Here is a 15,823-nt window from a genome sequence, read left to right on the forward strand (position 1 = left end):
CTAGGGCACTTTTGAGGTTTACATACTGAGGAATGAATTTCTTCTATAGAAAACTGTATGAGAGCGCTGTGGAGGCAACTATGAATAACTGCCACTATGAAAGTGTTACAACAAAAGTTTGGATGCCATTGTATAGAGAAATTCAAGGGCTTTGTTTTTATGTTATGGTTTGTTTGACAAATTATGGATTCTAACAAGTGTAGTTTTGCCTTATTTGTATATAATGGAAATACATGTAATTTCTATTGGGCAAGAAACAATGGCTGTTCAAAAAATTTTAAACTGATCAGTGGAACCAAGCTAAAGCTACAAAAAGGACATGAAGTAGTTTTTAATGCACATTTTGTAAGAACTAAGGTTAAAATTTAGTGCTTTGTAAAATTTTCCAAATGTTACAATTTCCATTAGCCTTTTTGATTGTCACCATTAGCTAATCATCTGGTTGACTGAAATGTTAACTATCTTAAGTGAAAAAATCTGCTTTCCATTTTTACTGAACTGTTTTTCAGGATCCAGCTCAACTTGTAGATACTATACTATAGTCTGTCACGTTCACCATAATGTATCTGTTTACAGTCTGTACTAAATATTTATACTTTCTTCTACACTTTCTGACTTTTCTTACAAACTAGTACAATTCCCCTGTTATAGAAACAGGACAGTAAAGACTAACTAATGTCCTTCTGTAACACCCAACATCGCATGTTAACAATAATATTTTCTATTACTTAAATATTCTAGTAGCTCTAGTGGATATATGGGAGTAAAGTCACTGCAAAATAAACAGACAAATAGTACAGTCATGCATATCTAACTTGGAAGGAATATACTTGTCATAAAACACTATTGCAAATAAATGCAAGAACTATAAATGTATCATACAAATTACTATAATGTTGAAAACCAATAGTATAAATTCTGTAACACATATCAAAATCTTACAGATTAAGTATCCAGGAAAGGTAGAATAAGTACACTCATGAAATGTTTGATCATTAAGTAAAGTGTTCCTGTGTACTAGTATTTGATAATAGGCAAACTGGCTGTGCAGTTTTGATAATATGATGTTACATGTAATAGTTGTATCATGTACCCGAGTGATTTGCCTGATATGTACACCCACGCTCTCGGGCCGTCACCCAAGCTCAAGGGCCGTTAGGCCCGAGAGCGTGGGTGTACATATCAGGCAAATCACGAGGGCACGTGATACAACTGATATGTACCATGTAGGCTGATAGCCTACTGTGGTGGGTGACTAACCACCCAAGCCAATACGAGGCAACCCACTGCATTTATTATATAGAGAGTCTTGTAACATTCGATTATGGGTCAGCAGCAAGTAACGTTGCAGTTACGTTTGTTAACATAAATGGGCAAATCCTATGAATATCACAGAAACACTCAACTTTGCGATTTAACAAATGTTTCAAAGTTGCTACATCGTTTAACCACTGTTTACAATGTTTTCTAAACATCCAGAGGGGTAAGCTTCGCTGTAGAGTGGTTACCTCGTGATATACGAAAAGTGGGTGTGGTACGCAATCAAACACGCAGACATTCGATTGTAAATTAACCATGACACTAGTTCTCACCTTAAACTTCCGTTTGTCAACTCATAGGGTGGTAAGGGCGTCGAATCGCCTTCGTATGAGTGCTGTAGAATGCAAAATCGGGTTCATGGATGTCATCACATGAGTAATAATAACCTCCCACAATCGAATACTGCCAGGATTCTTATAAAAACAAACAACGTTACCTCATCAGATATCTAGGCCACGGTACATTAAATGTACCATAGCCAGCCATGGTTTATTTTAAATGTACCATAGCCAGCCATGGTGTAACTAAAATAAACCATGGCCAGCCATGGTTTAACTTAAATGTACCATGGCCAGCCAGGGTTTATAAGATATGTATCCCTGGAATTTGCCTTTGAAGTTAGGTGGTTTCATGGTACATGTTCCTTTATAGCCTGCAGCTCGTTGTCATCAGGAAGCCACAAGCCACCGACCAAACTGATAGAGAGACTAATTGTTTACAGTGTGCATGCATGTGTGCATGTTATTGTAGATGTTATTGCATTTCTAAGTTATAATTTAGTAATGTATCACAACGCATATGCAGTGTGAAGTGTCTTGTCCTGCATCATACTTCAGTCGTTATTATTTGTTGTTATTGCTAGTGTAACTAGTCAAGCAATTTTTGCTCCAAATTTACACCAGATTTAACCTCAGATGGGTGAATTATCAAAAAATTTCCTGTGGGGGCATGCTCCCAGACCCCTTTAGATGAGAGCATGCATTAGCATGCTCTAGGTTATGCACTGTGTATGTGCTCAAAACCTCTTCGTTTTAAACAACACCCACCATAATTTGCTGATTTTATTACAGGCATTTTTCTAGCTCGATGTATGTGATTTATACCTTGAAAAGTAGACTATCTCATTTGGCGCCAGTTTCAGCTAGCTACTACTTTCGAAGTTTACTTGTAGGGGATAACAGAACACCCATAATTATTTGGATTGAGCTTTCTAAGTAAGGTCAGTGCTGGATTGGCCTATTAATGATGAATGACGTACTCAATACATCAGAGAAGCACTTTCTAATCGGGCGCATCGCTGGACGTTTATGGATGACCTAGAACCACAAGAAGATGGCTGTATTTAGCGTTGATCTAAACCTACATCTTAATGATGAGTCGAAACTAACAGATTCAACCTACTTCGTAGGGTGAGTGAGTGTATTGTATGTTAAATCCATACATTTGTGCCTACTGAACCATAGTCAGTATTGCCACATGTAGAAAAGGATGTCAATCCTACCAAATGGGTCGTTAATCCTCTATTTATACATATTCCATTACCTTCACTACAAAGCGGATATTGTATAGCGCTATTTGAGATGTATTTCCAATCCAACACTATGTCAATTCCATTTTTAAGCAGTAGGCCAATGACCTCTAATTTCTGGTATTGGGATATGCACATGTAAATGTTGTATGACAATGTGGAGGACAGGAATTTATTACAACTCTACAGTCAGTTGTGCAATACAAAGTATAAAATGAAGCAACAACACTACATTTAGATGTAACAGAAGAGGCTAAGGTACTAACAGTGTGCGGCATGTTGATCTTGTGTGCTCATGAAGGGAGGCTAGCTTGTCTCAAACTCACACTGCTATTCCGACGTTTTGTACATGTATTTGAGTGGGGGGAAAGGTGCTAACAGTTTAGTGGTCTTTCCCGCCACCCAAATACAAAAGGGAAGAAAGCGGTCTGGGCAGTCGAAACGCAAGCGACAAAAAACGGGAGTTTTTACTTGCACGCGCAATTTACGACAAGTCCAAAATGGCGTTTTCGCCAGGCCACGCGGACGAGAGAAATGGCGTTCAACCAGTAAATTTCTGGCGTATTTTCGAATAAAAACACTTGAGGAGATGATTTATGGAGACAATTATTCAGTTTATTTAATCTTGAAACGTGCGGGCTGAAAGTATTTTAGTGTTAGAATTGAACAAGAATTTAGCTGCTCCCGATTTCACTTTGCTGTGGATAAACGAAAAAGAGTGCACAAAATCTGAGTCAACGAAAGTGATAAGGTTTGTATAGAGCACGTCTAGTAGCTGTATGAAACTGTATACATTTGTGAAACAAATTTGTACTCTGTTAATATAGAAGAGGGTGTTATTCAGTATCTTGTTATACACAATAAACCATACATCACAGTGTCATAAGGTGTTAAAACAACTTTTGTGGATTGCCAAAATGTAAAAACATTTTTGAAAGAAATTTTTGTGGTTCAGATATAGCTCTCTCAATAGTGAAAATATCTCAGTTGCTCCACACCTTTAGTACATGTACTGTGTAAGTAGAGATTCATAACATGGACAATCCTCATTACAAGTTCAGTAGTCAACAGTATCAGCCTCAGTTTACAGAAATGTAACCTTCATACAAATCTTTGCTAATACTGAAAAAATTCTCGTACCTTATCTTGATGCTTTGAATAGTTAAACCTGGGCAACCATAGCGATGAAGTTTGGAATAAACTGGCTGCATGCCACTGTGATTTGATAACACTCACCCAATGTAAAAGTGAAACTATCAAGATATTTCACGAGGAAGCAAAGTTGAGTTAGTGAGATAGTCTGGACTCATAACAAGGATTGCCCGTGCATAAAACTATTAATTCCTATGGAAAGACATCACCATTGCAAATCCCTACATTATCAGATGCCTACAAAATCCATGCAATCTTTTTATCCCACATCTTGAGAAATAATCATTACTGCTACCTTAGTGGTGCACATGTTAAAAATAGATCAATCAGTTACGACCTCTTCTACTAGGTCAGACTCTTGCAGTGCAGCTGAATTCAGGAACTTGTGATTCACATCCAATGGTAAGGGCTTCCCACAGCAAAATCTGGCAATTTAGAGCATTGCTGTATATTATGTAGATTTAAATGTTGTCCCATGGTACCCTGAATTTTTGACAAGCTTTATTTAGACCAGTTGCAGTTGCTTAATGTGTTTCACTATGTGTTTCACTATGAAACTTTACCAGTACATAAAATTAGAAACATGGAGCTACTATATATAATATAGTAATACAAATAACTCCTTGAAGTTTTAAAATCGTAATCACTGCTGGAAATTGATAATTACTCAAAATGGATGCTTACCATAAGGCAGGAAATTTTTGCTCGAGAAAATTTGACAAATAATTAGTTTAGATTGTAAACTATAAATTCATTAAATGCTCATGAGCACCTTTAAAAGTATGTGTTTAGATCTATAATTTCTCGATTTTTAAGGATGTTTATAGTAATTCACCAAAACTGCTGAAATGTAGATTCATCAAATTTTCTTGTCATACGGTATCTCTTTTCTGAGTCCCTGCTTTACAAATTTTGTTCCTGTTAGCTTGTGAAATCCTGGATCTTCTCCTGATTTAGAATGATGGTCTTTTAAAGTCTCATGTGTACCCATGTGTACTTGAGACGTTTGTACTGTACAGGTAACTGATGATAACCTTGGTTTGTTAAAGCTTTCAGAACAAACTGATTGTACCAGTTACAGTGTCGTACCATGATAACTCTGTTTTGGAATGAGAAAGCCCTTCTGAAGCAACAATAATTTGGCTAGATGAAAGTGGCCTCGGTACGTAAATTGGTCTGTTGTGACTGCTCTCTTTCAGTGTAGCTAGCTATCCATTCCTCAATAGATTTTAGTAACATCAAGAGTTAATACTCCACTATTATTAACTCTTGGTAACATTTTTACTTTTCTTTTGACCAATTTACCTCAAATTCTATGTATTTAGTAATACTGCGTTCTAACAGCTAGTACATCCAGTTGTATTTTTGAAACTAATACAGGTTAGGACTGTGATGGATGACCAGACCTCTGTGTATCTCCATGACAGGAGCAGTACTGCGCGGGATTTACCCTGGACACAGTAGGAATGGAGTCCTTGAAGATGGCTGTACCCAAGCAGTTACAAGTTATTATTGAATTTGATGGTAGAAACTTTCATCTCTGGTCAACTCGGAGTAGTAGTAGCAGTATTCTGGCACAGGAAGTCTCCGCCTGATAACTTTTATAGAAATTGTTGATTTAAAATGTGTAAAAATGCTATTTGTCAACAATCACTGTATGTGTAAACAGCAGCCAAAGTGCACAACTTTTTACAACATAATTATCAAGTTTGGGCTTTTGTCTAGTTGTGCAAATTAATTAGAAACACTAATATGGCTTGAAACAAATTTGTACCACACCTCAAAACCACCTTGTTATTACTCACCAACTTTGTTCTGTGCTTTGTAGCTTGTTGCTAACTAACTGCAGCTGCCGAATTTGGTTGCTGTGGGAAAGACAAGTGACGTGTTGTTGCGTGACACCCAGTGCAAACAGGAAAGAGCGTTGCATCTGGAAGCTACAAGCGTTTGTAGTCAGATGGTGTTCTACCCGAAGAAGCGCTTGTTTCTTCGCGGGAAAACAAGCTGTGCAATTAAATATGCGTAATAAAGCATATTTTTGCCACTTGCGTTTCGACTGTGGGTACGAAACTTAATCAGCCTGCCTTCCCCATCCTTACCAACACAAAAAAGTAATATCATTATATGTTAGAACAACACTTGTGTTTACATTGTACTTACATATTTGACTTCCTTCAAGCGAGCTCGTGGTGGTCGAGAGTAGTCCGTTGAGTTGATATACTGCTGTGCCATTTTAACCACGTGATGCTAGTGGGAAGAGCTATGAAGCCTATGTGCAGTGAAAGGATCGATTGTGGCATGCATTATAATGTGATGAGCGCATGTGAGCGCCTTCCATGGTAAGCAAACGCTCCAAGTGACGGCCCAGAACAAGTGGACTGGATCCGACAACCGCGAACCGGAGCATAGTATGTATCTATGACCGGAGTGGAGTGGATAAATGCTACTAGTCTATACAGCAAAATTCACGTGTGTGCCGAGGGCGGGCCGAGGCATGGAATATCAAAGCCGAGCGTGTTTGAGACAGCTTGTGAGTTTGTTTATTTTAACGTGACAGAGTTACCAATTAAGACCAGGATGTATTGTGTATGCAACCTTAAAAGTAGTCTGGCGCGGCCGCCCCTTCGCAAACAGGAAGGGTCTGGAGACTCTAGCATAGTGTACTTGTGCGAATGGAATGTAATTAGTGGGTGAGACGTGGTTTTCCGTAATTAGATTGCACTATTATCGTTAGTCATTGCAATATTCATATCCAGTGGAACGCTCAAAGAACTCACCGCTTCTAACTTACAAGACTACTTAATGTACTCTTTGTACTTTTTTAATATGCCATCCTTATTCCTTCACGATAAGTTGTTGTAATTGGACAAGACTCGTGACAATCAAGAAGCCATAGTTTTCCGCCTATCAAGTTAGCCAAAACGGATATCCACATCACTAAATGAGCAGGCAAGTGATTTGATTGGACGCACCAGTTTTCGGTAAGTTCACACAAGTACACAATGCTAGAGTCCCCAGACCCTTCCTATTTGCGAAGGGGCGGCCGCGCCAGACTACCTTAAAAGCACGAGGGATGTGTTTTTACTGATTTGATTATTTAACCTCCTAGCAATCGGCTTCCTTGCCTGATTTACTTCTCTAGCTTGTTTTCTAACAAAGACCGTTTTGTTGTGTTACAACGATGTTAACTGCAACAGCAAATTTGCATGTTTTAAATGAAAAATTTGTATAAACATGCCTAATAAGGTAAAAGGAGGAATACTTTGTGTTCAGGTCCATAACTTACGATCCACAAAACTGAAAGCCAATTCATGTTGCATGCAAGCTGTTGCTATGGTTACTGTTGTTTCTATTGGTTACTGTATCCTAGTACGCATGGTAGTAGTTAGACAGTCATATTCCACTGACATATCAAATAAATATTCCTCATTACATAAAGTTTTAGTTTGTATTTATAATCTAATCAACAAGCATAAGGTTTCATTGTGGGATTCTACATGAAATGTGTACAACATGACTGTACCATACATGTTGTACATGTCATTGGATCATAAGATTTCACATACATGTAACACTCATGTACCACTAAACATTTCATGTACCTGTAGGTGTATGGTCACATGTTACATGTACCTAAATGCTGGACTGAGACAAACACAGTTACTGGAGAGAATAGGGGATGGGATTATGGGCCTGATAGTGGTGCTCTTGAAACAGGTTCAACTGATACCAGTACCACCAGGTTGTTGTTACCCTTGGTCAGTTGCAGTAATTTGACATTACGCCGAGCTCTTCCATTGACCCAAGGTCTGAATAGTATAATCTTGAATACCCACAATTTCTACAGTTGTAGTGGCACCCCTGAAGCTGTGCCCTATGGCTTCAGTTAGGGCTGCTCTTACTTCCTCCACAAACTTCAAATGGCTTAGCTAGTAGCACACCATTCTCCCACTGAAACAAAGGGCCTGGACCATTACCCTGAAGAGATAGGTAATCCATGATTGCTGTGATAAGGCACAGGTGTTCATCAATAATTACGGTCACTCCTGGTCTGTCTTGGTCTGTTTTGGAATGCTCAGAGAGATTGAATGTGGGTGAAGGGGATGGTCTGCTCAATGGTTCTATGATAGTTTACATTGTAGCCCTTCTCAGTAGGAACAGTGATTTCACCTGATCTACAGAATGAAAAGAAGTTAGTGGTGGAGGCTGTCCCACATGCATGACTGATTTGTAAGACTTGCTTCATATGGCCTTTATTCGAAGAATGGGTGGAGAATGTTACTATGTATTCATGTACACAATGTTCCTGACTGATTTTTTTGTTTAGACTAGCTTAAGGTGTATTCCCATAGTCTTGGTAGCGGGTGAATCCCACAATACATTACGCATTGGGCAAAATGATAAACCGGGGTCAGAAACTGTGCTGGACCCACATATCCGCTGCAGCTACAGCCATGAAAATTAGCAATTGACTGAACAATCCTTAGGCTCCCTCCTTATGCTTAGATATCCCTTGCAAAAATAAATCTTTTCTTCAATCCTGTCAATATTCACATACAGATCAATAGCCTGTCACAGCACTGTACTGTAGATATACTGCCCTGGACCATTCCTGTAGCAGGATGGTCAGACAGGCCTGCTACATGTTGACATGTACAATTGTATCATGGCAGGTAGTCTGTAAACCATTGATTTACAGTCCTATCACAGTCATGTGTTCTAGTACATCCTGCGAAACAGTTTCTTACAAGCCTGGTACATACATGTACTCTGTTGCTATGGTGACTACTGTTGTCACTGTTTACTGTAATTGTTTAGTCACTAATGGCCCACTTAACACTAAACAGGTTTACTGCACCATCTTCCTATTATAAAGATTTCATTTTGTATATGTATATAACCTAACCAACAAGTGTCATGTTTCATTGTGGGATTTGAAATACAGAAACCATTACAGGCAGACCTAAACATTTACACCCCAAAATAGATGAATTTCTACAGACCTGTCACTGCACTTACATGTTTCACAGACTTGTTACCAGTTCACAAATACAGGCCTGTCTAAAATGTAACACAAGCCTGTTGTACAGATGAAAGGCCTGCTAACATACAAGATCACTAATTCAAAATAATTTTTGTCCACAAATATGACAGGTTACACAGGCTTGTAACAATTTTAAGATTTTGAGAGTGTTTATAACAGGCTTGTGGCACATTTATGTGAAGTATACAGGCCTGTGGCCATCTTAGAATAACAACTTTGTACAGGCCTAGTACTATCTCACTACCTGTAGCAGGCAGTTCACAGACCATAAAGCAATACATACAAGCCTGTTGACCTGTAACAGTATAAAACATTGTAAGGGATGATCATTTGTCAAGATACATGTTTGACATTCATGTTATTGTCCATCTTAATTTGTGCATTTATTACAAAGTGTTTATTTGGATGTTTATTCAAGTTGGTTTGTACACATATTGTTGTTCTCTCCCTACAGGTCCCTTATCAAAGACATGGTTACAGTCAACATGAAGCAGAAACATTTCGAGACAGATGAAGGAACCATTTATGGTGGTCAAAATGGAGGAATAGCACACACTTAAACAAGTAATGTATAGCTGTTCTTTTGGTAGTAATGTGGTTAAATGTTCTAATCAATTTTTATGCTTACGTTCTTAGGATAGGATAAATTGTTCAAAAATTTGAGCATTCGTTTGATTCCTTGTTAGTCATATTCCTGAGCCACTGTGTTTTCTGTTGATAATTTTATTTTATTGTTTAGTTGGTGACTTTAACCAACCTGGAAGTTACAAATCTTTGATACTAATACAATTGGTCTGTAGACCTCGCTAATAAGACCACCTCATTATAGTGACCATGTCAAGTAAGTCCCAAGATGTTTTCACAAGACCATCTCATTACAGTGACCATAATAATGTTTGTTACAGCTGGCCTTCCTACATACAGTATTTTATGATGTTTCTATTTACTTGTCCTGAATCGTAATTGCAGTCTTAAAATTGTACATGAATATCCCTCTGTAGCAACTTGGCCTAGTAACACAGTAGATTTGTTTTTGGTAGTGTCTAATCCATCAACATTTCATTACTGAGTGGTGAATATGATACTTTAATCCTAAAAAGTAGCTGTGATAGCCAATTAAATGCATTTCTATTCACTGCTACTCTACTGTATGGCATGCAGATATGTATACCCAAAAATGTTTCTCTCACCGTTAGGCACACATGATTATTGTGATACAACTTCCTATAACATATATGGTGTGTGTGTGTGGGGTTTGTATGAACACACATACTAGATCCCATTGCATAACTGGTTATTGCCAGAATGAAACATCTACATTCTGTAAATTGTACTACAATGCCACTTAGTTTACTGGACTGGACTACTGGACTGACATATTTTTGATTTTTGCACATTCTATGGTTGGATTTATTACAGAGTCTTGCTAGTAAGCACCCGCAGCCCACTTCTAAACGTTGAAGACGAGCAGTGGAATATGCGAAAACTGAATTTACTACCATTCATTATGCCACTATCATGACAGCACTTATTCCTTTCCCTGGTGTGTGGCAAAGCTGCAGGCAGTGCAGGGAATGTGCGGACAGCATTAGTTAACCAGCGATCAACTTGCCTGTAGACTTAGAGCAAGCTTGAGGAACAAGCTAGTCTCGCTGCTATAGACTTCTGTTTCAGTGCAGGGGCTTATCAATTAAAGATTATAGCTAAGTGCCCGTGCTGAAAATCGAATTGGTAAGCTCCTGCACTGAACTAGAGGTCTGGCCATGCGAGACTAACTTGCTCCTCAAGCTTGCTAAGGATATCTCGAAGGATATTGTCTACTGGCAAGTTGATGACTGGTTAACTGTTGCTGTCACATTCCCTGCACTGCCTACAGCATTACTACACACCAGGGTAAGGAATAAGTGTTGTATAATAGTAGCGAAATTATCAAGAGACAGTTTTCGCATATTCCACTGTTCGTCTTCAGCGTTTAGAAGTGGGCTGCAGGTGCCCTAAGGGTGCTTACTAGCAAGACTCCGTAAATCCAACCATGGAATGTACAAAAACCAAAAATATGTCAGTCCAGTAGTCCAGTCCACTGAATAGTAACCCCCTTTTTGACATACACCCTGTATAATGTTTTTGACATACACCCTGTATAATGTTTTTGACATACATCCTGTATAATCAAGTCAAAGATCTGGTTGCTAATCACATACAAGCACTGTACTCTGCTATGAGCCAACACCTCCTAATATGGACAAAAACTCATACACATAATCACATGACCACTATGGTGTGATGGTCAGACTTCACACCTCAGTGACAAGTGACCACTAGTAGGTCATAGTGTATGTAAGATTGAGTTCATTAGGACACACAAAGATATCTTGTAAACAACCACCAGAGGGCATTGATATGAGCATACATTACCAATACTACAACATAATCTGACATGTGTACAAGTGTAAATAACAAATTATTCCATACATGTAACTTATTTACCAGAGGTGACTTCATAGCTACCAAGAGAAGTCATTATTATTTGTCATCTGTTGTTTTTGTGTGTTAATCTAATCTGGTCTAGAGAGGTTTATTTAATTGAGTATGCGTGAGTTGTGTACAGTAGAATTTTCATTTGTGGTACAGTGTGAACATGGTACACGTATGTGTGTATACTATTCCAATGTTTAGTCAACTTTAGTGTCAGTGTTTGTGACTTCATTTCAGATGACAAGACAGTCACCACCAAGTTGACTGAAGTTGATGTCATTACTGGAATGGACTACTTCACAGTTTTCACTTAAGGTCAGAACCAACTGTAGGTCACTTCACAACAGGATCTGTGAAATTTGCAGTAATATTAAAGCCCTACATTCTCTACCATCAGTACCATGCCATTTCTGTTGATGAAGTGAAAGTTTCCTTTTCTGAAGATGTTATTAGTTTGCGCATGTGTGTACACCTGTGATGTGTGTATGTGCGTGTGTGTATGTAGTGTAGTGTAGTGTAGTGAGTGTGTATGTAGTGTAGTGTAGTGAGTGTGTATATTGTATATTGTATTAATTCTATACCTTTCCCTTCTATTAATCATTCCACACTTTAGCTACATAGTTATAGAAATTGCAGAGTTGTTATTCTATGTTTCATGTTACCACTTACTGTCAGAGTTTGAATCATGACTCTAACTCATTACATTTTACTCATTACTTCTAACGTGTCACAGTTAGTGCATATTACATGTTACCCTGAGGATAATATCAATTACATACAGCTTGTTTTACATTTGTTTATTACCAAGCTTCAAACTAAACCCAACATTCTAAATCCAGGCTCCCAGCCTACAACTACAAGTGAAACATGCATTTCTCTGGTGTGGCCACTAACTAATCAAGGGTGGTTGCTAGTCAAAGGTGGCTATACAAGTTAAGGACGTCCATGTTGAATGGTAAAATGTGGCCATACACTAGTCAAGGATGGTCACTATTCAAGGGTGGATAGTGGTTAGCAGTCAACTGTGGTTAGCAATTTGATCCTCCAGCACAAAGTAAAATGCATGCATATAAGCAGAGTTGGGGAGTGACATGTTACATAATAATATTACTTTTGCAGTAACCAGTAATGTAATGCATTATATGACGAAATACTGTATATGACGAATATTACATATGGAAATTTGTAACATGTTCTTTTTGATGTACATTGTACCCAGCACATGATTGGTTGAATTTTGGGCCCTGTCAGCACTGGAGACAGCATTACGGTCAAGAACAAAGAGTAATAGGGAGTGCCCTTGAGACCAAGGTACTATGTTTTAGAGATACCCTTGACTAGTGACCACCCTTAATTAGTATCCACCCTTGAATAGTGATCACCCTTAACTAGTGACCACCCTTAACTACTAGCCACCCTTGACTAGTGACCACCCTTAACTACTAGCCACCCTTGACTAGTGACCACCCTTAACTACTAGCCACCCTTGACTAGTGACCACCCTTAACTACTAGCCACCCTTGACTAGTGACCACCCTTAACTACTAGCCACCCTTGACTAGTGACCACCCTTAACTAGTAGCCACCCTTGACTAGTGACCACCCTTAACTAGTAGCCACCCTTGACTAGTGACCACCCTTAACTAGTAGCCACCCTTGACTAGTGACCACCCTTAACTAGTAGCCACCCTTGACTAGTGACCACCCTTAACTAGTAGCCACCCTTGACTAGTGACCACCCTTAACTAGTAGCCACCCTTGACTAGTGGCCACCCTTAACTAGTAGCCACCCTTAACTAGTCGCCACCCTTAACTAGTAGCCACCCTTAACTAGTAGCCACCCTTAACTAGTAGCCACCCTTAACTAGTAGCCACCCTTAACTAGTAGCCACCCTTAACTAGTCTCCACCCTTAACTAGTCGCCACCCTTAACTAGTAGCCACCCTTAACTAGTAGCCACCCTTAACTAGTAGCCACCCTTAACTAGTCGCCACCCTTAACTAGTCGCCACCCTTAACTAGTCGCCACCCTTAACTAGTAGCCACCCTTAACTAGTAGCCACCCTTAACTAGTAGCCACCCTTAACTAGTCTCCACCCTTAACTAGTCGCCACCCTTAACTAGTAGCCACCCTTAACTAGTAGCCACCCTTAACTAGTAGCCACCCTTGTATTCAATATAGTGACCAAATCAGTATTTTGTTCTGTGTGTTCTATTAGAGTAATTGAACTATTTGAATGTTTATTGATTAAAGTTGGCTTGTAAAAGTGTTGTTCTGACTTACAGGTCCCTTACCAAATATGAGTATAGTTAACCTTAACTATACCAGAACACATGATGATGGAGTAGTTGCTCTTTCTTACAAGGATAGATGATTCCTTGGACTTGATGACTTCTTTGATGGAGTTGGTGATATTGTTAAAGTACTGAGAAACATGTTAGTAGAGACAGTGATGTACATGTAATGTTACTAGTAATATAGTGGTTGTGTTGAATTAGTGTCTACCACTGACGTTAACTGATTGTGTGTCCATCTGGTTTTTCAATTAATCACATAATGATAAAGTTTACCGTGTGTTATGGCCAATAGAACGAGTGCAATTAATCCTAAATCACATGACTTGTTTCTAGTAATTGCACTAAAAGGTAGCCAACCATAATAGGAGAATACAGAAGCCTTTAAGTGCAACATGGTAACTACATCACTACTAGTGAATCAAAATCACACTGATCGTAATGGCTTCGTATAGCAACAGTGAGTTATTAGGATGGCTGAAAAAATCATTTTAGAAGATTTTCTTGCCCAATAGGACATAGTGTACCTCATGGAATTCTACCAGTGAGGTGAAACTTTCCATTGATAGAGATGTTGTTGGTGTGTACACAATGCTACAAGTGTGTGTGTGTGTGTGTGTGTGTGTGTGTGTGTGTGTGTGTGTGTGTGTGTGTGTGTGTGTGTGTGTGTGTGTGTGTGTGTGTGTGTGTGTGCATGCCTGCATTTGTATGTGCATGTAAATTTGTGTTTTTTACATCATAAATATCACACCTTTAATTAGCCACATTATAACAAATATACATTGTGTTAAGTGTACATAGAATATGCAACCGCTTACATTTTAACTTAACTAATTTACTTTATGCTGAAAATCAAAGTACCAACCACCCTTGATTAGTAATCAGCCTTGTGTAAGTGACCACCCCTGACTGATGACCACCCCTTGACTAAGTGTGTAACTTAACCAATTTGACTAGTGGTCACCCTTGACAAGAAGCCATCTTGTTTCCTTGAGCAAGAAACATTGCTTAAGTTTACCCAGCTGTATAATGACCCGACCTAATATCAACTGGGAAGCTGTAACATCAATAATGGTTGACTATGCCCAACTATCCTGGTCTCACTTAGTGGTTTTATGGGGTTGTTATTGAACTTCAGGTTCTATGGCCTCTTTGAGATCTAGACATTCCAGGGATCGACCATGTCCCAAGTGGGGCAGCAATAGCTGTGTTTCAGATGGCTTTTGGAGATTTGTTTTTGCTCTGTGTGTGTGTTGTGTTTGCAAGCAAATGTGTGTGCATGTATGTATACATGTGTGTTAGGGTTGAGACAAATACTGTAGTTCAAGGTTTTAATGCTTCGTTTGGTTTCATAGCATTTGGATGCTGCTTTATCCCACCAATGCTTCTTTTAATGGATACTAACAAGTTAAACCAGTTGCATAAGTATTGTCACTCATTGTGGAAGCTGCCATTTACTATTTTTGGTTAGTTATAGTTTAAACAAGGTTGTACTGGAGCTATAACAAAGTGTGGGAGTTCGTACATCCTATTAACCATCAATTGTGTTCATTTATCGTTGACATATCAAAGCTTCGGAGTTTCAGTAACATTTTTAAGAGAAGCTTTGGAAGATGTATTTGAACATTCGTGTACGTGCGTGTGCGTGTGTGTGTGTGTGTGTGTGTGTGTGTGTGTGTGTGTGTGTGTGTGTGTGTGTGTGTGTGTGTGTGTGTGTGTGTAAGCATGCATGTGTGTGTGCATAAGGAAGCATAGCCACGTAGGTAGAGCATCAGCCTGCTAATTGAAAGGTACCAGTTTGATCCCCAAGTTGTTATTACTTCCTTTAGTAGGAAACTTTACTCACATTGCTCCAGCCTACCCAGCTGTATAATGGGTTAGGAGGTCGTCATTGAACTCCTAAGATCTAGACAATCCAGAGATTGACCATGTCCCCAGTACTCTTTAGTTGGGTAGTAGTAGCTGTGTTTCACATGACTGCTGCATGGGGCCTTGTATTTTGTAGTTTTG

At 38.9% G+C, this 15,823-nt stretch overlaps 2 long non-coding RNA genes across 3 annotated transcripts; both read left to right on the forward strand.

The window, feature by feature from the left end:
- The first annotated feature begins 3,287 nt into the window (after positions 1–3,287).
- On the forward strand, positions 3,288–5,650 carry LOC136256911 (uncharacterized). Its single transcript, XR_010701730.1, has 2 exons — positions 3,288–3,599; positions 5,381–5,650. It is a non-coding gene; the product is annotated as an uncharacterized lncRNA (long non-coding RNA).
- A 5,866-nt stretch (positions 5,651–11,516) lies between these two features.
- LOC136248541 (uncharacterized) lies at positions 11,517–13,939 on the forward strand. Of its 2 annotated transcripts, XR_010697766.1 has the most exons (4): positions 11,774–11,834; positions 11,885–11,981; positions 12,739–12,830; positions 13,805–13,939. It is a non-coding gene; the product is annotated as an uncharacterized lncRNA (long non-coding RNA). The 2 variants fall into 2 exon arrangements; XR_010697767.1 differs by lacking the exon at positions 11,885–11,981 and having other exon boundaries at positions 11,517–11,834.
- The last annotated feature ends 1,884 nt before the right edge of the window (positions 13,940–15,823 follow it).

Source organism: Dysidea avara, chromosome 1 (assembly GCF_963678975.1).
Source record: "Dysidea avara chromosome 1, odDysAvar1.4, whole genome shotgun sequence".
In the NCBI taxonomy this organism is placed as follows: domain Eukaryota; kingdom Metazoa; phylum Porifera; class Demospongiae; order Dictyoceratida; family Dysideidae; genus Dysidea; species Dysidea avara.